The sequence below is a fragment of the Miscanthus floridulus genome, chromosome 3 (genome assembly GCF_019320115.1).
Source record: "Miscanthus floridulus cultivar M001 chromosome 3, ASM1932011v1, whole genome shotgun sequence".
In the NCBI taxonomy this organism is placed as follows: domain Eukaryota; kingdom Viridiplantae; phylum Streptophyta; class Magnoliopsida; order Poales; family Poaceae; genus Miscanthus; species Miscanthus floridulus.
In genome coordinates this window covers 84,171,965-84,192,683 of record NC_089582.1, presented here as the reverse complement: position 1 = coordinate 84,192,683, position 20,719 = coordinate 84,171,965, and the positions used below count along the sequence as shown (strand labels likewise).

The window sequence follows — 20,719 nt, the reverse complement described above, 5'->3', positions numbered from 1 at the left end:
CGTCTCTGCGCCCTCTGGGATGCACGCAGTTCTCCTTTGACCTCATCATCCACTCCCTGCATAGCGTGGACATGCTGCACCGTTGCCTCCAAGGTGGGGTCATTCTCTGGTGGAGCCAACACCTGCCAAACACCCTCATGATCATTTCGAGGAAGGAACCTGAAGCGATCCTCCCTCATGGCCTCGAAGCGACGACCATGGTAGTGGATGTAGGCATTCTGTGCCGCATCCTCCATGCCATCCAAAGCATGGGCTCTCCTGGCAGGGGCACTGTGGACAGTCTCCACCTCATGTCCATTGATGATATCATTCCATGCGGTGACCACCAGCTCTACCTTCCAGAAGGTAGCCTCCAGTGGGTGCTTGTACTCGGCGCAGTGGTAGCTGATGGAGGCGTGCAAGTCGGGGAAGTAGTCGTCCAGCACGTGGGTGAGGAGAGTGTGGTAGTAGGCTGTCTCTGGAGCTGGCTTGAAGTAGTACTTGCACTTCCAGCCAATCTCATCGTCCTCCACGGGGGCAGCTGGGGAGGGTGCAGGTGTAGGGGAAGTAGCCGTCGACTCCTCAGGTGTAGCTACCATAGGGTAGACGGGCACAGCGACTGGTGTAGGAGTAGGTGTAGGCGTCGGTGTAGCCATCTCCACGTCGTCGGAGATGATCACAATCTCCCTCTCTGCCGGTGGGGCACGCGGGGTGAACATGGCACGATAGCCGGCGGTGCTGAGTCGAGCAGTCTTCGGATTTTGAGACATCTATAGATTTAAAGTGAGATGAAATTAGAATCAACAATTTTAAATAATAGATTAAGGTATGAAAAGCATAAACGTTTTAATAAAATAACAAGGATAAGTCAGTAAGCAAGAAACCAGAGGAGCAAAGCTGCTAAAACGACCATTTTCTAACTAGGCTTGCGTCCTACAGTCAACCTAGCTCTGATACCAATTTGTCACACCCAATTTTAAGGATAAAATTGAATGCACAAAACTCGTGTGTGCCCAGGAATCAATCACACACACAAGCTGACAAATTACAATAGTATCATCACGGTGTCTCATACATCAGAGTTATAATAGAACTTAGTCTCATACATCACAGCGGAATAATAAAATAGAATGAACTCTCGTGGCCGTCATCACAGGGAAGGTCAACTGGTTGACCACAAGCCTAATAATCCTCTGGGAAATCCTCATACCCGTTGTCATCTGTTACCCATCCGGGATTTTTATCCAAGTAAAGAAAATAAACAAGTGTAAGTACATTCCGTATTTAGCAAGCTAGCATGGGGTTATGAAGCTCAAAAAGGATAGACTCTGGTTTACTGTAGTTAGCATTTTTAATAGGTCAAACTTTTATTCTCAAGTATTATCAAGTTATGCTTAAGCTCCCATTTAATTCCCATAAGAACATATGACGGGGTCAAGTTTACCATAATTCATCATAGAACAACTTAATTGATCATCATCAAGCATCCAATTATTCTGTGAGTTTTCCGGGCCGCTCGTAACCGTGAGCACGGCTGTTATAACAGTTTGTTACCCTCTACAGAGGTGGTGCACATTCACCGCGAGTCATGATCCCCATATGCCCGGGTTAATTACTCCCATGTCACTACCAAGGTGAGCGGGCAGGGTACACTATGAAGCCATTTCATAGGTTTCCCTAACAAGTTAGGGCCGCTAGGTTTCCTTGGCAGGCAGATGTAGGGACCCCCCTTTCCTATGGCACAAATCCATCGCGGCTATACTCATAGGAACAGAGGTAGCCCTATACCCAAAGTGGCAAGCCCCATTTGCGCCAAAAAGGTAACCTCTAACTAGTTAGGAAAGATCCTATTACTGAGCTAAAGTCAGAGCCATATGACTCTTCCGGTTGCACTGTCAGTCCCAGCTTTTGCCGACAGATAAGTCCTTATGGAGGGCCGAGAGCAACATGAACAAAGGTCATTTGCACTTTCGCCCTATGGAACAGTTGTTATAATTCACGTTACTCACTTCGTTCCATAGTATCATTCATCAATATGTATATCATGTTCAGTTAGAGCACTAGCCATCTACCCATATGCATTTAACCCATAGGAGACAAGAAACAGGATAACAATCACTAGGATGTCCTTACGGGTATCAAATTTAGACACATGCAAATGAGTAATTGATTAAAGTGAAATAGGACATCAAGGAAGGCCCATGTTATACTTGCCTTGGTTCACAAACTCGTGCTGGTCCTGCTGGTCGTCGAAGAGTTCTTGGTCTCCAACGTTTTCCTCACCGTCTGAACGCGACCAACACGGCAACATACAACATTCCAAAAGCATTCATGCAAAGCAAACACTCCTATCATTAGAATAGTACACCAACAGTATTGAAATCAAAATAAAATGTTTGTAAAACTAATCTACGTTTCGCTACGATCACGTCAACGCGAAGTTCACGAAAAACGGAGCTAAAATGTGAAAGTTATGATTAAAACGGGTTTTTCAATAGCCCTATATTTAATTAATTCTAATCATGAAATTAAAAAGTTCCAAACTTGACTAACAGTAGCTCCAACATGTAGCTTATGAAATTACGAAGCTAACGCGATTTGAATGGATCAATTCGGAGTTAAAACGACAATTATATAAGCGAAACAGTTCGAATGGCATTTCTATAAATACTGAAAGCATACTTTTGACTTAAACAGTGAGGTTTACGCTTTCTAAACAGGGTTACGCATTCGGGGAAATACGCTAAGGACGGCGGGTTCTATTACACGAAAACAGGAGGGCTCTTTAGCAATTTTACCCCCGAAGGGGTATCGGCCATCCAGGGCCGTTGATCAGACGATGAAGGGCTTGGATTAGATGAGGGGGGGAAAAGAAGAAAACGCCGGTGGGGAACAGTGCAGCCGCGGCGGCTCTACCATTGCCGGCGGCGTGGAGCTTCATGGCGCACGCGGATAAGGCTCAAATGACCACGAAACACGTGAATAAACACACGGGGGAAAAGAGGGGAGCAAAGCGAGCTCACCACGGCGAAAATCAAAGGCGGTGATGAAGCGAGGATGGCGGACCACGGTGAGCAGCGGACGGCGGCATTCTGTGAAGACCGACGACCAAGAGTTAGCGATTGAAGGGGAAAAACAAGAAGACAAAGGCGGCAAGTGGTTCGTTACATCACGGCAAAGCTCGGCTGAGGGCCAGACGCGACGGCGAGGCGACGGAAATGGCTGCACGCGCACGGTGGATCTGGCGAGTGCTGCGGCGGTTGTTGCGGCTTCTTCGGCCCGAGCAAGTGCGAAAGGAGGGCGGGGAAAAGGCAGCAGGGGTGCACGGAGGGTCTTGGCTCCCTTTTAACGAGGCCGTGGAGCGGGGCGACGCGCCCACGTCGTGAGGAGCGGGCACGGGGCGGCGGTTGCGCAGCGGCAGTTGCCTGACTGGGCGGGGCGTGCGGGAGGAGGTGGGGGAAAGAGCTGACAAGCGGGCCGTGGCTGCGCCCGGGGTTGGAAAGTTACCTTTAGTCCCGGTTGGAGCCACCAACCGGGACTAAATGTTCTCCCTTTATATATCGCCCATCTCCTTCTTCCTCTCCGAGCCCGAGCTCAGCACATTTTGAAGCTCACTGCCCGTGTTCTTGCTTCCTCCCTCCCTCCATTGTTCCTCCATCCATTCTTCGATTCCTCCGTCGATTTCTTCGATTCCTCCGTCGATTCTTCAGTTGTAAAGGTTACCAATCTCATACTCTCATTTTTCACCATTGTCTTATGCCATTTTGTTCACTATATATATATGGTTCTTTATTGTGGTTTTTTTCATTTGTAAGCAATTTGAGCTCAAAATCACTTCAAGCTTGCATATTTACATGAAAGAAGGTTAAAGTATATATAAATATAAACTTAGAAAATAGTTAGAAAATTATAGCAAATCCGTACTAGTTGAACTTGCGGACCGTGTTCAGCTCGGCGAGCATGTTCTCTGCCGAGCGGTAACGGACGTCAAGGAGGAGCTTTGATTCTACGAGGGAGAGCGGCAACGGTCGTGGAAGACCGTGTTCCCTTCCTCGTAGAATCGGAGCTCTTCCGTGGCCAAGTATGGTGTCGTCCGGTGGAGAAATGCTCGCCGAGATGATCACGTAAGCAACTTCAACTAGTACGGATGATTATTTATTCACATGTCCCGATATCATCGCAGTAGTCTGTCAATCACCATACCCAAACATAGTATATATATAAATATAAACTTAGAAAATAGTTAGAAAATTATAGAAAATCCGTACTAGTTGAACTTGCGGACCGTGTTCATCTCGGTGAGCATGTTCTCTGCCGAGCGGTAACGGACGTCAAGGAGGAGCTTTGATTCTACGAGGGAGAGCGACAATGGTCGTGGAAGACCGTGTTCCCTTCCTCGTAGAATCGGAGCTCTTCCTTGACCAAGTACGGTGCCATCCGGTGGAGAAATGCTCGCCGAGATGATCACATAAGCAAGGTCAACTAGTACGGATGGTTATTTATTCACATGTCCCGATATCGTCGCAGTAGTCTGTCAATCACCATACCTAAACGTAGTATATATAAATATAAACTTAGAAAATAGTTAGAAAATTATAGAAAATCTGTACTAGTTGAACTTGCGGACCGTGTTCATCTCGGCGAGCATGTTCTCTACCGAGCGGTAACGGATATCAAGGAGGAGCTTTGATTCTACGAGGGAGAGCGACAACGGTCGTGGAAGACCGTGTTCCCTTCCTCGTAGAATCGGAGCTCTTCCTTGACCAAGTACGGTGCCGTCCGGTAGAGAAATGCTCGCCGAGATGATCACGTAAGCAAGGTCAACTAGTACGGATGGTTATTTATTAAAACATGTTTTTGAGCTATAATGTATTAAAAAATGAGTATAGAGATCTAGATAATTTTATAGTTTCTTAATTTTATTTGTTTATAAAAGGAGAAATTTATAGTGTATTAAAAATGAGTATAGAGAGTAGATGGCAACTGCTTCCGGGTCCTCGGCCTCTCATAGGTTTCCAAAGCGACTTAGGCTGGGCCTCCCTCTCATTCCATACGGCAAGTGTCATGATGAGACGAAGATTGTGATGGAGTACCGAGTGAAGAAGGAGGGTCCCAACAAGGATCGTATCTTCTACAAGTGTCCGGATCGCAATGTGAGTTATTTTATCGTATTTAATGATTATGGTTAGTTTATACCTATTTTCATGATGGTTGTGATTAAAGTTCTAATTTTTTATTTTAATTTCAGTGGGATGGCAGTGGACGATGTTCAGGCTTCTACTGGGAGGAAGAGTATGTTGAACTCGTGCAAAAATATCTTGCACAACATGCAGATACGGCGGCTAATGAGGCAGTGATCCAGTCGAAGAAGCCCAAAGATGTTGCACAATCGGGGTATCTGTTTGTTTTAGTTGAGATTGGTCGCGAAATCCTTATGCTCCTGAAATGTATTTTAGCTTTAGTTCTTTTAGTGGTAGTTGGGATTGTCTACATTGTAGCGATGCTTTCATAAATTTGTATCTTTTGTGGTGGCACGCATGTTGTATAAATAATTAATTATGATCTAGGTTTTAATATGGTATTTATGTCATGTAATGCAGATGAGCCGTCATTGGATGTATAATGCTGATCGCCGCTCCCAAGAGTTCATTGACGGCGTGCATTCTTTGTTATGTGCGGCCGAGGCAAACAAACGCGATGGTTTCATGTGCTGCCCATGTGCCATATGTAAGAATACGGTGGAATATCCTTGCTCAAGGACTCTTCATTCACACTTGTTCAAGTCGGGTTTCATGCCAAACTATATTTGTTGGACAAAGCACGGAGAAACCGGTGTTGTAATGGAAGAAGGTGAAGAAGAACAATGGGACGACAATGATATTATTCCTGATGGTGCGTGCTTCAATGATACTGCAATGGGAGAAGCTGAAGAAGAGGTAGCCGTAGAAGATGAGCCGGCTGATGATCTTTCTCAGGTCATTCGTGACGCACAAAGAGAATGTGAAAGTGAAAAGGAGAAGATCAAGTTCGAGCGGATGCTAGAAGATCACAAGAAATTGTTGTACCCAACTTGTGATGCAGGGCAGAAAAAGTTGGGAACCACACTAGAATTGCTGCAATGGAAGGCAAAGAATGGTGTATTTGACAAGAGATTTGGAGAGTTACTAAAAATCCAAAAGAAGATGCTTCCGAAGGACAATGAATTGTCTGCCACTACCTACGAAGCAAAACAAGTTGTCTGTCCTATGGGGCTAGAAATAGAGAAGATACATGCATGTCCTAATGACTGCATCCTGTACCATGGCAAAGAGTACGAGAAATTGGATGCATGCCCGGTATGCCATGCGTCGCGGTATAAGATCAGGCGAGATGACCCTGGTGATGTTGAGGGCGAACATCCACAGAAGAAAATCCCTACCAAGGTTATGTGGTATGCTCCTATAATACCACGCTTAAAACGACTGTTCAGAAACAAAGAACATGCAAAATTGTTGCAATGGCACAAAGAAGACCGTAAGGTAGACAATATGTTGAGACACCCTTTTGATGGGTCCCAGTGGAGAGCAATCGACAGAGAATTCCTAGAGTTTGCAAATGACGCAAGAAACTTAAGGTTTGCTTTAAGTACAGATGGTATCAATCCTTTTGGAGAGCAGAACAGTAGTCATAGCACTTGGCCTGTTACTCTAAGTATCTACAACATTCCTCCTTGGTTATGCATGAAGCGGAAGTTCATTATGATGCCTGTGCTCATCTAAGGCCCGAAGCAACCTGGCAATGGCATCGATGTGTACGTGAGACCACTTATTGACGAACTTCTCATTTTGTGGAATAAAGAAGGTGTACGTGTGTGGGATGAGTACAAACAGGAACACTTTGATCTGCGAGCATTGTTGTTTGTAACAATCAATGATTGGCCTGCTCTAAGTAATCTTTTAGGACAGTCAAACAAGGGATATAATGCATGCACACACTGCTTCGGTGATATTAGAGGTGTATTCTTGAAAAAATGTCGAAAGGTCGTGTACCTTGGCCATCGTCGATTTCTTCCTGCAAATCACCCCGTAAGAAAGAAAGGCAAGCATTTTAAAGGGAAGGCAGACCACCTGACCAAGCCTCGCAACTGAACCGGTGAGGATGTACTCGATATGGTCAATGATGTGAAAGTCGTCTTTGGAAAAGGACATGGAAGCCAACCTGTTCCGAACGACGCTAACGGTCACGCACCCATGTAGAAGAAGAAGTCCATATTTTGGGACCTACCCTATTGGCAAGTCCTAGAGGTCCGCAGCTCGATCGACGTGATGCACCTGACGAAGAATCTTTGTGTGAACCTGCTAGGCTTTATGGGTGTGTATGGAAAGCCTAAGGACACATTTGAAGCACAACAGGACCTGTGTTGTTTGAGAGAAAGAGACAACCTGCATCCAGAGAAGACAGATGATGGACGCCATTACTTACGTCCTGCTAGCTACACTCTAAGCAAAGAGGAGAAGGAAATCATGTTTGAATGCTTAAACAACATCAAGGTACCATCTAGATTCTCCTCGAATATAAAGGGTATTATAAATGTGCCAGAGAAGAAATTATGTAACTTAAAGTCCCATGACTGTCACGTTCTCATGACGCAATTACTTCTAGTTGCATTAAGAGGAATTCTACCTCCAAATGTACGTCTAGCCACCGTGAAGCTATGTGCATTCCTCAATGCAATTTCTCAGAAGGCAATTGATCCAACTGATCTAGCTAAACTATAGAATGATGTGGTTCAATGTCTCGTTAGCTTTGAGTTGGTGTTCCCTCCTTCCTTCTTTGATATTATGACACACCTCCTAGTTCACCTAGTCAAGGAGATTTTCACTCTCGGTCCTATGTTCCTACACAACATGTTCCCCTTAGAGAGATTCATGGGAGTCCTGAAGAAATATGTTCACAACCATGCTCGCTCAGAAGGAAGCATCGCCAAGGGCTATGAAACAGAAGAGGTCATTGAGTTCTGTGTTGACTTTATTCCTGACCTTGACTCGATTGATGTTCCTGAATCGAGACATGAGGGGAGACTAAGCGGAAAGGGGACACTAGGGAGGAAAACATATATTGGTACGGATGATGATTATTTCAATAAAGCGCACTACACAGTTCTACAGAACTCCTCTTTGGTAGATCCGTATATTGAGACACACAAGGATCTCTTACGATCCGAGTTTCCAGGGAAGACTGAAGCTTGGATTACGTGTAAGCACATGGAAACTTTCGGCGGTTGGTTGCGAAAAAAATATCAAGGTGATGAGAGCATCCATGAGCAACTGTATTTATTGGCTATGCAATCATCATGGCATATCGTCACATACAAAGGGTACGAGATAAATGGGAACATATTCTACACAGTAGCCCAAGATAAAAGGAGTACCAACCAAAATAGTGGTGTCCGCATAGATGCCACAGACCCGAATGGGAATAAGCAGACATATTATGGACACATAGATGAAATATGGGAACTAGAATATGCACCTACTTTGAAGATCCCATTGTTCAAGTGCCAATGGGTCAAGGTGACCAGAGGCGGGGTAACAGTAGACAACGAGTATGGAATGACAACAGTAGACCTTAGTAATATTAGGTACAAAGATGAACCATTCGTCCTTGCCAAGGATGTGAATCAGGTGTTCTATGTCAATGATATGTCTACCAAACCAAAAGAGGGAAAAACGATAATGACTCAACCAAAGAGCCAAAGCGCCACATAGTTCTTTCAGGGAAAAGAGTCATCGTGGGAATTGAGGACAAGTCGGACATGTCAGAAGATTATGAAAAGGATGACCGAATTCCGCCATTCAAAGTGAACAAAGACCCTAGCATCTTGGTAAATGATGAGGACACTCCATGGTTACGACGCAATCATAACCAAGGGACATACGTAAAGAAGAAGTTCACTGTTGTGCCCACCTGATGATATAGTGATTTAATGTAGTGTGTGTTTGAGATATTATGTAATAATTATGAATTTAGATGTTTATTATGTCATGTTTCAAATTAAATCAATGTTTGATTTGGTGGGATTTCTCTCTCAAAAAGGTAAATTAGGATATTGAGTGATGAAGAATTAAAATATTAACGTTAAAATGATGTGAAAACAAATTTCCTGTCCAAAACCAATAGTTTTAATAATTTTAATTAAACACTACATTTTTGCATTAACAAAATAATAAATATTAGTTATATTATGTTTTATAATTGTAACAAAAAATAAAAAAAGTTAGGTTATAGATTTTTCCTATGTGCAATAAAGAAAAAGAAAATCCATATTTTTAACAAAATAATTTTTTGCCTTTTATTTAATTGACTATGTATTTAACAAAAACTATTGCATTTCTATTGTATTTAACAAGACTATTGCTTAAAACAGGCGAAAAACAAAACTGCAGGCCACCTTTACTCCGGGTGGGAAGCCCACCCGGGAGTAAAGGTGGGCTGCAGTTTCGTGGCCCACCAAAAAAAACCCTTTACTCCCGGTGCGTGTTACCAACCGGGAGTAAAGGTAAGGTACCTTTACTCCCGGTTGGTAACTCGCACCGGGAGTAAAGACCCTTTACTCCCGGCTGGTGGCTGGCACCGGGAGTAATTCTCTCTGGTATATAACCGCCAGCGCCTGGCGCAGATCGATCCGCTCGTCTTCTTCCTCATCGAACACTGCCGCCCTCTTCTTCCTCGCGCCGTCGTCCGTTCGCCTTCTGTGACACCGCCGCCCTCTTCTTCCTCGTGTGGCCTCCACTGCGCGCACCCGTGCCCTTCCTCCGCGTGCGCCCGTGCCCCTCTTCCGCGTGCGCCCGTGGCCCTCCACCGCGCCCTCCTCCGTGCGTGTCCGAGGCCCTCCACTACCGAGCTCGAGGTGATCAGTTCGTCTCTCTGTACATTCTCAAATGGTGGCCGGAAAACTTCAAAAAATGTTATATTTTGCTGTGATACCGAATAGATCTGAAACGTAGAAATTTGTTCTCCTGAACTGAAAACATTTCTCTTTTGAAAGTAGAACATTGTTTCATGAATCTAGAACATTGCCTTTGCTCAATACAAGAATTTTTTCTATCTTCATAGATCAATGTTTGTTAACAAAATTTTATCCAAATATATTCATGTAGGGTCTTTTTTTTAAGGATTTGTTGTAGGATATATAATGGTCAAATAGGAACTCAATTTGGATACCCAGTTTATAAACTAAGCATTTTTTAGTTTATAAAAAATATCACATGTGATGATGTAAGCAGTTTTGGTTGGACTTGCATGCATGGCTACAGACAATTTGGGCCACAAGAAAGAAAAGTCCAAAAAGAAGATAAATTCTTATCATTTCGGAAATAGTAATGGTTATATTAGCAATAAGACACATATACTTACATTTCATAATGACTTATACTTACATTATCAGCATAGAATTTTCTCATATGATGAATGACTACATGGTTCACATGGTACATAGGATCACAACATCACGCACCGACACCGCCCTGGCCCGCCTCACGTCGTCGTTGTCAGCACACCAGCCCGCCTCACGTCATTGTCATCAGCACACCAGCCACCACACCGACACATATATATGTCATTTGCATTCATATGCATGTATATATACGTCGCGGAGCACCGCCGCCCTCGTTCGCCCATGCGTTTCTATGTATACGGCGGAGCACCGCCGCCCTCGTTCACCCATGTGTATAGACATATATACGGCGGAGTGGAGCACCGCCACTCTTGTCACACCGCCCTCTCTCGCGGCCTAGTCGATCAACATTCGTATTATCGTTATCATTAACGCTAAACAATCACACCAGGGTGAACCGTGCTGTTGATGTCACCGACGTGGTTCGGCCTAGTCACCGACGTAATTCGCCCTCGGCCATTTATGTATAGCCCTAATTCGCCCTAGTACCGACGCAGTTCGCCCTAGTGTGGCGAATTGTGTCCGTGACCGAGGGGCAAGATTTAATAATGCATATTGTTCATAGATTTTACGCATGTAAGCAAAGATTTGACGTACTATATATTGGTTTTGTTTTTTGAAGCTAGATGGCCGACCCGAGAAACATGGATGAGGAGTTGATGATGAATTTGTTCAACACTGGCACTCAAGTTGTCGGCGATGATGGTGCTAAAAATAACGTGCAAGAGGATGTAGATGACGGGAGTCAGTACTTAGCTCTTGAACAAAATGAGCAACAACATATTGGCCAAGTATATATTTTTTATTATTAGCTATATATATTATCATATGTCTTATGTGTGCTCATGACATTAAAAATAATGTTTATGTTTTGTAGCCCTCTGGATCGACATCAACAACTACAACGAAGAGTAAAAATGTTCGAGGTCCCAAAAAGCCATTGGAGGGCCGCTTCATCATCTCGGAGTTCAATGTGGATACAGGAGAACCGGGGGGGGCGAATAAAATGAAATTTGTGCACCACTGTGGTTACCTTGTATGGGACCGGCTCCCGATTAGTACCCGTGAATGGAAGAAGAAGACCAATGCTCCTCATATCAGTTTTGTCTCCGATTGTGACAAGACATTAATTTGGAAAGATGTCTTGGTACATTTCATGCTCCAAACAGATGGTTATGATGATAGAATAGATGGTGATGAATTGAAGGAGCGAGTTAGGGATTGGGCAATGAAGAAGATGGCCACCTAGTTTTAGACTTGGAAGAAACACCTATACACGACGTATGTCAAGAAGAACATAGCACTAGATTTTACTGTCCCAGGCCCGATCTCAAAGCAGAGGCCCTATTGGGATGAGTTTGTACAGTATAAGACTTCGGAAGAGGGTGTGAGTCGGGTGATAAAGAACCAATGTAATGCCCAACAGAAGACATACCACCATAACTTGGGATCAGGTGGCTACCCGACTGCCATTAAGAAGTGGAACAAAATGGAAGCAGACCTTCTTGCCAAGGGTATCAGACTAGAATCACTTGAGTGGGGAGAATGTGCAAAGAATTGGTTTTTCGCTCATGGGGGAACACTAGACCAGGAGACAGGGAAGTGCGTTTATGGCGCAAGACTGCAAGAAGCAGCAGAAAGATTGTTTTATGCTCAAAGAGCTACTACTAGTGGTGTGTTCAGGCCCAACAGAGAGAAGGATGAGCTGACATACGCTATCGGGACTATTGAACATGGTGGCCGAACTAGATGCAAAGGAAGTGTCTCATGGGAGCATGGATTCCCTCAGGACAGACCTTTCTACAGAAGCCGCTAGAGAAAGAAGGAAGAAGAGGCACAGCGGCTCCAGAGATTGGAGGAAGCGGTGCGTGAAGCACAGGAGCGGGAAAAAAACCTTGAAGTGAGAATGCAGGAGAAAATTAGAAGGCAAGTGCAAATAGCAGTGAGTGCAAGCAAGCAGGCATCAGAGCCAGGAATCAACATTAGCCAATCTGTTCAATTGAAAAGCAGCTATGCTTCCACGAAGATACCAAATCAAGGGGACACAGGACTGTGCTTCCCTGTGGATGACGTCACTGAACCTTGTACAACGTGTGAGCTACACATTCTGAAGGGGAATTCCACAATCAAGGTGGCTATCGGTCTTGCTAATCCTATCGACTGAACCAAGACACCAAGGATTCATGGGAATATAATCCAAGAAGGATATGCTACCATCTCGGTAGATAAAGCTAAAAAAGGTTTTAGTGATTTGCCTCTTGACATTCCTAGAGGTGATGGTGAGAAGACTCTAGGAGAAGCGGAGAAGACATTCATTCTATGGCGTAAGCGCTACATCATCATTCCAGGGATGTCGGCTCCACCGCCTCCTGAACTACCTCACCATAGGTACGTGCGCATGAAAACAATACATCATTAATTTGTATTGGCTTATATAATTAACAATCTGCTCATAATAATATGTCATTCCTTTTTTGTAGCAGATCCTCCCCCAACCTAAATCCAATTGTTCAATCGCCAGATCATCATAGTGTTCTATACAATGACATTGTGTTGGAAGGCGAGACTACATCCACACCATCTCCAAGGAGGTCTCCAACGCCGTAGCCGCCACCTCCAAGGAGGTCTCCAATGCCTCCCCCGCCCCCGCCTACCAAGAAGCCTAGCAAGAGGCCAGCCCCTCAAATAAAGAACCAGTCCCCGCCTGCAAAGAAAGCCACCGTGAAACCAAGGGCTATTCCCAAAATAATATCTGAAGAGAAGGAAGAAGGAACTGATGCATATAAAAAAGATATGTCTAGATTCTATGACAAACTTAAAAAGAATCAAGAAGCAAGAGAAACCCGGAGAAACTGTACTTCTTCGTAGCTCCAGATATTCTAAGAAAAAGGGTGGCTTTTTACCAGCAACAACAGCGGGAATCTCATAAGCCGTCTAAATAAACGTTATCGGACTATGACCACACTCTCACCAAGTCAATTGAGGCGGCACAGAAAAAGAAGCGGGCAGGGAAAGGAGTTTCCCAACTCGGACAACAAGCGCACCAATCAGTCCCCCCGCTAGTTGTTGGTAATGAATATGGTTCGAATTTAGGATTAATGCATCAGGCAAACATACCTCCGGATATCGATTTGGATCACCTTGGTGAATTTATTGATGAGACCGGTCTCGACCTTTACCAGATGTTTGGTGATGGAAACATTAAGAGTGCGGCGGAGGTTGATATTTGGAAGAAAAAATTTGTACTAGGCCAGAGTCTATACAACCCTCAAGCCTTATCTGATCTGGGGACGCAAATGTACCTGCTAAACAAGTGGTACATGCAGGCGTCTACCGGTGGAGACTTCTGCGTTGGTATCAGAATTAGAGACGAACATTGGTTCCGTGGCGATGATGTTATGTATGTTGACTTTGCAGAATTTCATCAACAATGCCACCTGACCTCTTTGGACAAAGTTATCATTAGCTGCTATTGTCTGTAAGTAATAATTCTTTTGATCTATTATTAAACTCATCATATGTGGGTATATGCATATAAATTATCCTAACAAGTACTATATATATGTAGATTTACAATGACAGAGCTCAGAAAGGAAGGCTACAATGAAATAGGTTTTGTTGATCCCCATATAGTATTCAAAGACCCAATTACTCCAAAGACTAATTGGAAGTCTGAGTCAGAGAGTAACCTCATGAACTTCTTAGTGAACCAACGCCACAAGAAGGATATACTCTTTCCCTATAACTTCAAGTGAGTGTTAATAATGTCGATCATCCTTAATGGCTCATATGTTGATTCTAGTTAACTAATGAGTGTTATGCATTATATCCTATAAACACATGCAGCAATCACTGGATATTGATGGACATCGATCTGGTGAAAAGTCACTTGATAATCTATGACTCGATGAGAAAACCACAACAAGACTACCAAGATATGATAGATATTATTCAGAGGTAATTTCGGGATCTCTAGCAACTATATATACACAAAAACATGATGATTAACTATATCTGATGACGTGGCAAATTTTTTATTGGGCAGTGTTTGGAAAACCTTTATTGAGAAGCAACACATGGAAAAATGCAAAGCGCCACTGAATGTAATCCCTTTGAAAGTAAGTCCCCTGAATCGCATCATCTTTATTAATTAAACATATAGCTTTCACCGGATCACCAGATTGGATGACAAATCTTTTTCTCATAAAGTGGTGTCTGAGGCAGGAATAGGGGAACAACTACTGTGGTTACTATGTTTGCAAGTTTATCAAGGTGGTCTCCCAAAGAACTCCTATAGAGAGACTCAAAGTACGTTAAAAATACACTATATATTCATTTAATTATTATTATTGATTGTGTTACTATGTCTTTATATATATATATATATGTGCATATATTAATTTATTTTCCTTTAATTCAAACCTGTAGATTCGATGGTTGGAGGAAAAGGTCATACGGCAAGACCAAATCAAAGCAATTCAAAAGTCTATAGCCAAATTTTTTAATGAGCAGGTCATCGATTCCAAGGGCGAGTTCTACTTCGACCCAACACTGCCATGGAAACCAAGCTAGAGGATGAGAGGAAACTTGTTATATCACAACAACTGTAATGCAATCTTTTTGTAATATATGCACATGAAATAATATAATGTAAAATACACATATGCATGCATGCATGTAAATATATATATGATGCATGCATGCATATATATATATATATATATATATATATATATATATATATATATATATATATATATATATATATTTTCTATGCTTGAATTGTGTGATTTAATACGTTCATTGTGCTTGAACCGAAACATACTATACGCGCGTATAAATGTATAATTAGCAGCGTACAATACGACTTCGAAAACATATTTTGAAAAGAAAAGAAAAAAGGAATAAAACCTTTAGTCCCGGTTCATATTACCAACCAAGACTAAAGGTGCCGGCCATCGTGGCATGTCAGGAGGCACCTTTAGTCCCGGTTGATAATACGAACCGGGACTAAAGGTTCTCCTTTAGTCCCGGTTCCTGACCCGAGACTAAAGGACCCCCTTTAGTCCCGGATGCTTGCTCCCGGGTGGGGAACCGGGACTAGAGGGGATTCCCCATCAGGAGTAAAGCTCTGTTCTCTACCAGTGGAACTATTCAAAAAGCAATGCAAAAATCACCTTTGCAAAAGGGAGATAGCTAGGAACCGGACGTCTGATTCTGCATCATCATAGTCCATCCTGTTGGTGTTCCACGAGTATTATGGAGCAGTTCATCTTGCCTCTTTGACTCTGAAAGTGTGTTGATCCCAAAATCCGGCACGTTGAAGTTCTAGGTGATTTAATAAGACAACCAGTTAGAAGGGCTCAATAAGCAACACCGTCATTCATCATTAAAAGGTACAAAGAAGATGAAAGCGGGATATAGGAAAATTGAATGCACTGTTTCTGTAAAGTCATCACTGTTTTTTAAGGCTCGAGAGAATGCTATTGTGATTTCTAAGAATCCAAGGTACAATACAATAGTAGTGGCAATAGTTGACGTGGTATTATGAAATCTAAGACAATGGGCATAACGGGTGAGCAACGGCATCCATGCATGGCAACCAGCAGAAGATGTGTTTTTTTTCGCGCTCTAGAGAATGCTATTGTGATTTCTAAGAATCCAAGGTACAAGACAATAGTAGTAGCTAGTTGACATGGTATTATGAAATCTAAGACAATGAGCATAACTGCGAGCAACGGCATCCATGCATGGCAACCAGCAGAAGATGCAAATTCTCAGCCTTCAAATATTCACTCGTTCACCCACAAGAATTTCAATGAAAATAGTAAGCCGACATTATTTAGGTAGTAAGGATAGATTATGGCATGGCCGGGTACGAGGTGTGGTACACATATTTGCCAGGTGACCAATGATAGGAAGACTACATTGGAAAAAAAAAGCGGGTGACAACAGTATTTGGACAGCCATGTACATATACGAAGGACGATAAAGCACCAAATAAATAGACCGAAGGAAGTGGCAAGCGCAAAGGTGGAACCATGGGAGCAGGAACACTCAACTGAAGAAAATCTTTATATAACTGAAAGAACCATCTACAGTGCATAGAAAACCAACAACTGAAGACAGTGAACAATAATAAATATATAGCATGGAAAAGGACAATGCATGTAGGAAGCTGCAGTACATTTCAGAAAAAGCCAAACCATATTGACAACTGATGACATTGCAATTGTTTGGGTCAATTGGTGATCAGAGGTCTAGTCAGGAGAACACCAAAAGTAAAGCAAAAGAAGGGTCATAGTGTTGGTATGAACATTCACTTTTTAATGTTCATATATAGATCCATATAGCATGTAAAGAATTAGATCCAAGTGGAAGAAAACTATTCATAACAATATAACTTCCTCCGATAACATTAACGCTCACTAAGGTCTAGTAACTAAGAATTCAATATCTGCGGCACTACCACCATGACTTTTAAGGTGGGCAAGGAATAGGTTATACCTTCACCTTGAAGCACCTAAGTGTCGAAATCTAAACATTTATATGGTCGATAAATTAATAGAGCCGTACACCAGCACTATTTTTTCTCAATAAATAGCTACATGAACAACTGATTTGGTCTTTGTTTACAGGCATATCATAATATAATACCAAGGGTAGTTTACTGTGTTACCTGATATACAACCTGACAGTCAGAGGCATGATTTGGCATGGTCGCAGTGTAGCTAAAATAATCAAGCTTGAGACCAAAGAGAAAATAAGTTTCCAAATAGCGAAACCTCCTAGAATCTTTTTCCCAGTGTTGAACAAGCAAGACATCACTATATTGTTATGTGGGCTAGCTTGCTCTGCTCCAGCCTGTCGTCCATCATGTATATACCCAATGGAACAAGCAAATAAGCAAAGGATCAAAATCAACAGGATGGCATGAGTATACACAACAAAGCAGCTCAAGTTGGGGGCCTTGCCTGCAGCCGTGGGAGGAATCCATGAAGTTGCCTCGTGAAGGCACAGAGCACAGAGACGACCATACTGCACAACCAGAAGGGAGGTTGGGTGCGCATCAATCTGGTACCTGGTTGCCGTGGCCTGCAGGCTGAGGAACCGGTCCTGTCGTTGGAGCTGCCCTCACAGCAACCGGGGAAGACCGGGCGGCCGCCGACGCCGGGGCCGGGGCCAGAGCACAGACCGCGTGCGCCGCACAGAGGCAAGCGCCATCTGAGTATTAATTTACTACCGGAGATTGTTTGTCTGTCAGTATACAAGCTGCTGGCAGCAGTAAAGAAATATCTTTCTCATTGGACAATAATTGTCAAATACATTAAGTTCTCCATCATGATTGGACAATAATTGTCTCTCAGTACCTATTGATCCAACATGTCTGCCTCATTGAGTTCTCAACGCATTGATGGTTATCCCTTGGACCAGGCTGCAGTACAGAGGCCTTGTTTAGATTGCAAGTTTTTTCACTCTTTTTCCATTACATCAAATTTTTGGACATATGCATGGAGTATTAAATGTAGATAAAAAATAACTAATTACACAGTTTGATTGTAAATTACGAGACGAATCTTTTGAGCCTAGTTACATCATGATTGGACAATAATTGTCAAATACAAACGAAAGTGCTACAGTGCCAAATACTGATTCCTAACCTCAATCTAAACATGGCCTGAGATTTGAAATTGCAAGTTAATAAAACACAAATAAATCGATGAATAAAATTTCAGAGTCAAAGGAACGACAAATCAAGCATTAACTCTCTTATTAAAACGGCAATAAGAATCTGTCCACCATTTGACAGAGCCGACTGTAAAAACAAGCCGACTGTCTCCTAAAGTAACATTTGGCCTTGCTTACTCGATTCTAAGCAAATTGACTTAACCAACAAATTCAAAAAGAATTGTCTACTAATCTTACCTCCTATGAGTATAGAATAGTATCTGGACCTACCTAACCTCCTCCATAAATTTCTTGTGCTTAATAAGAACTGAAAATTATTAAACAAATATGATCATCGGGTAGGTAGTACCAACAACGGAATTCTGCCTGATGTCTTCCAGTGACGACGAAGGGTTACACACGCAAACTGGACATGGAGGTTTTGACCCTAACAAATGATGAATGCAGTATGGCCAAGACCATCACTGGCAATGACTACTCAAGGTGAAAAGAAAAAAAATCCGGTGATACAGAAACTTTTTACAAAACACCAAGGTTGACCATCAAACACAGAATAGATTCAGAGCTCGTGGGGATCCCAACTAACCTACTTGAGAGAGATGGGGAAGGTGAATTTCCCTGACGCCTCTGGGACGCGCACGATCTCATTCACGGTGGCCCTCCAGCAGCGGCAGACGCTGGCGCACGCTGCGGCTGCCCGTCCACCGCGCCTCCTCCTCGTCGACACTGGCTAGCACCATCCGCAGGCAGGCCGGGCGGGCGCGTGCGGCGGTGGCGGCAGCGCACCCAGCTGCGGGCGGGCGCGGGTGCCAGCGGGCTCTTGAGGCGGCGGCGGCGGTGGATGCGGAGCCTGGTGGACGGGAGCGAGGTTTCTTTCCCACCGAGTGAGGTTTGTTTTCTTTTGATTTTGGTCGCAAGGGAGCCGGGGGGAGGACGAGAGCGAGGTTTATTTCCTACCGAGAGTGAGGTTTTCTTCCTGCCGGGTAGACATGGTGTCGCACGACCTATCGTCCTACCCGGGGTAGATGTCGTAGGAATTTTTTAGTTGTAGAGAAGAGATACTGACATTATTTACAAGAATTTTCAATATTAACTTTTAGGCTCGTCCTGCGCTCCTTATGCCGGCGTTCGCCACTCCTGCGATTGCCGGACGATCCAGCATCGGCCTGTAGGCCTATTCCAGCTAGGATGCACTGTCCTTTGTTCACGGAGGACGCCACCAGAGATTTGACGTTGGCGATGGTGTGGGCACAGCACCCAAAGACCGGCGGCACTGAACGATGAGAGAGTGCTTTGCTGAAGACGAAGAACGACGAAGATGTTCTGGCCCGCGTGCACGGCCTCACGACAGCGACTTTATTTGAACCCTGTGAAGGTAGGAACTTGTGATCTCCAAAAGCATCCAATACGTATCAAATCTTCATCTCGATCTACTCGAAACGTAAAACTCAGTAAATCACTAAGATAAAACAAGTTGGGATCATATCAAACACACTGTGAATTGGACCAGCCGATGCTGCTCATCCGCCAAAATATATATCTGCCAGCACGCTTGTTCCAACAGTGGGCGTGTGCGGCCAGAGTCGCCATGACGATGAACCTGCCAAACAGGCAATCTGAATCGCGTGGAGGCGCGCACCTGGCCATCGTCGGCTGAAGCAGCGTGGGAGGGGGCTCCGCCGAGATGAGTGGAGGCACCACCGACGAGATGGTGGAATCAGCGCCGCCGCCTCTGGAGATAGGAAGGCCCGCCGCCGGATGCAGGGGTCTCCGATGCCGAATCACCTTTGAGGAAGGGGCGCCGTGGATCCCATGGGGATGGCGCGCTCCGCCCGTCGGGGAAGGATCAGATCGACGTGCCGTCGCAGTGTCCCGTACTCCTGTGTGGTGGAAAGTCTCCAGCAGCGAAGAAACATAGCATGTTTTTGTGGCCGGATTTTTGGGCGGCGAACCAAGCAGGTGTTCTCGTGGCCGGTGGAAGGAAAGAGAAAAAATTGGGGGATTAAATCAATGCATGCATTAGTTCTCGTGTCAGCTCGGGTAGCGACTTTTATAGAGAATCCTGCGTACGCAGAGAAGCGTTTTCTTCGGGTGAAACTGTCTGGGGAGATGATAGAGCATGAGTCCTATGTGTGTGGCCGGGGATAGAGGGAGAAGACCGGATAGTCTAGTTATGAAGCGAGTCAGTGATGCATATGGTGAGTACCAAGTAGAACTGACACAAGCATAGTCGTACGACCGGCTGAAGCTTTGGTCTTGCCAGCAAAAGATCCTGAGAATTACACGCATACTCATAATCCGCATATACCTAATCACGCACTTAATAATAATCACGCACGCATCCTGCATCCACCACAAGTGTTCTAAATAGTGCTCGAATAGTGAGGAAGTTTGGGTGCCTAAGCCACTCCCAGGTGAGTGCTCGTGCAATGTTCATATTCCGAATTTAAATAATAGCGAGTATTTTGAATAGTGCCACGAATTTAAATAATAGCCGTTGAACTTGAATAGTGTTGTGAATAGTAACTAGAAAAAAATTTAAATTTGAATTTTGAGTTCGAGTTTTTTTCAGCGTAATTGACCTCCCTGTAGCAGTAGTATCAGAGCCTGGTTATT

General features: G+C 43.9%; 1 long non-coding RNA gene across 3 annotated transcripts; it reads right to left on the bottom strand.

Moving 5' to 3' along the window:
- Window positions 1–2,217: 2,217 nt before the first annotated feature.
- On the bottom strand, window positions 2,218–20,063 carry LOC136546013 (uncharacterized). 3 transcript variants are annotated; one of them, XR_010781217.1, is made up of 7 exons: window positions 19,743–20,063; window positions 18,690–19,470; window positions 17,785–17,849; window positions 17,389–17,686; window positions 17,094–17,278; window positions 15,592–15,742; window positions 2,218–2,265 (listed from the first exon to the last, which is right to left on the bottom strand). It is a non-coding gene; the product is annotated as an uncharacterized lncRNA (long non-coding RNA). The 3 variants fall into 3 exon arrangements; XR_010781216.1 differs by lacking the exon at window positions 2,218–2,265 and adding an exon at window positions 12,911–13,118; XR_010781215.1 differs by lacking the exon at window positions 2,218–2,265 and having other exon boundaries at window positions 15,539–15,742.
- Window positions 20,064–20,719: the final 656 nt, after the last annotated feature.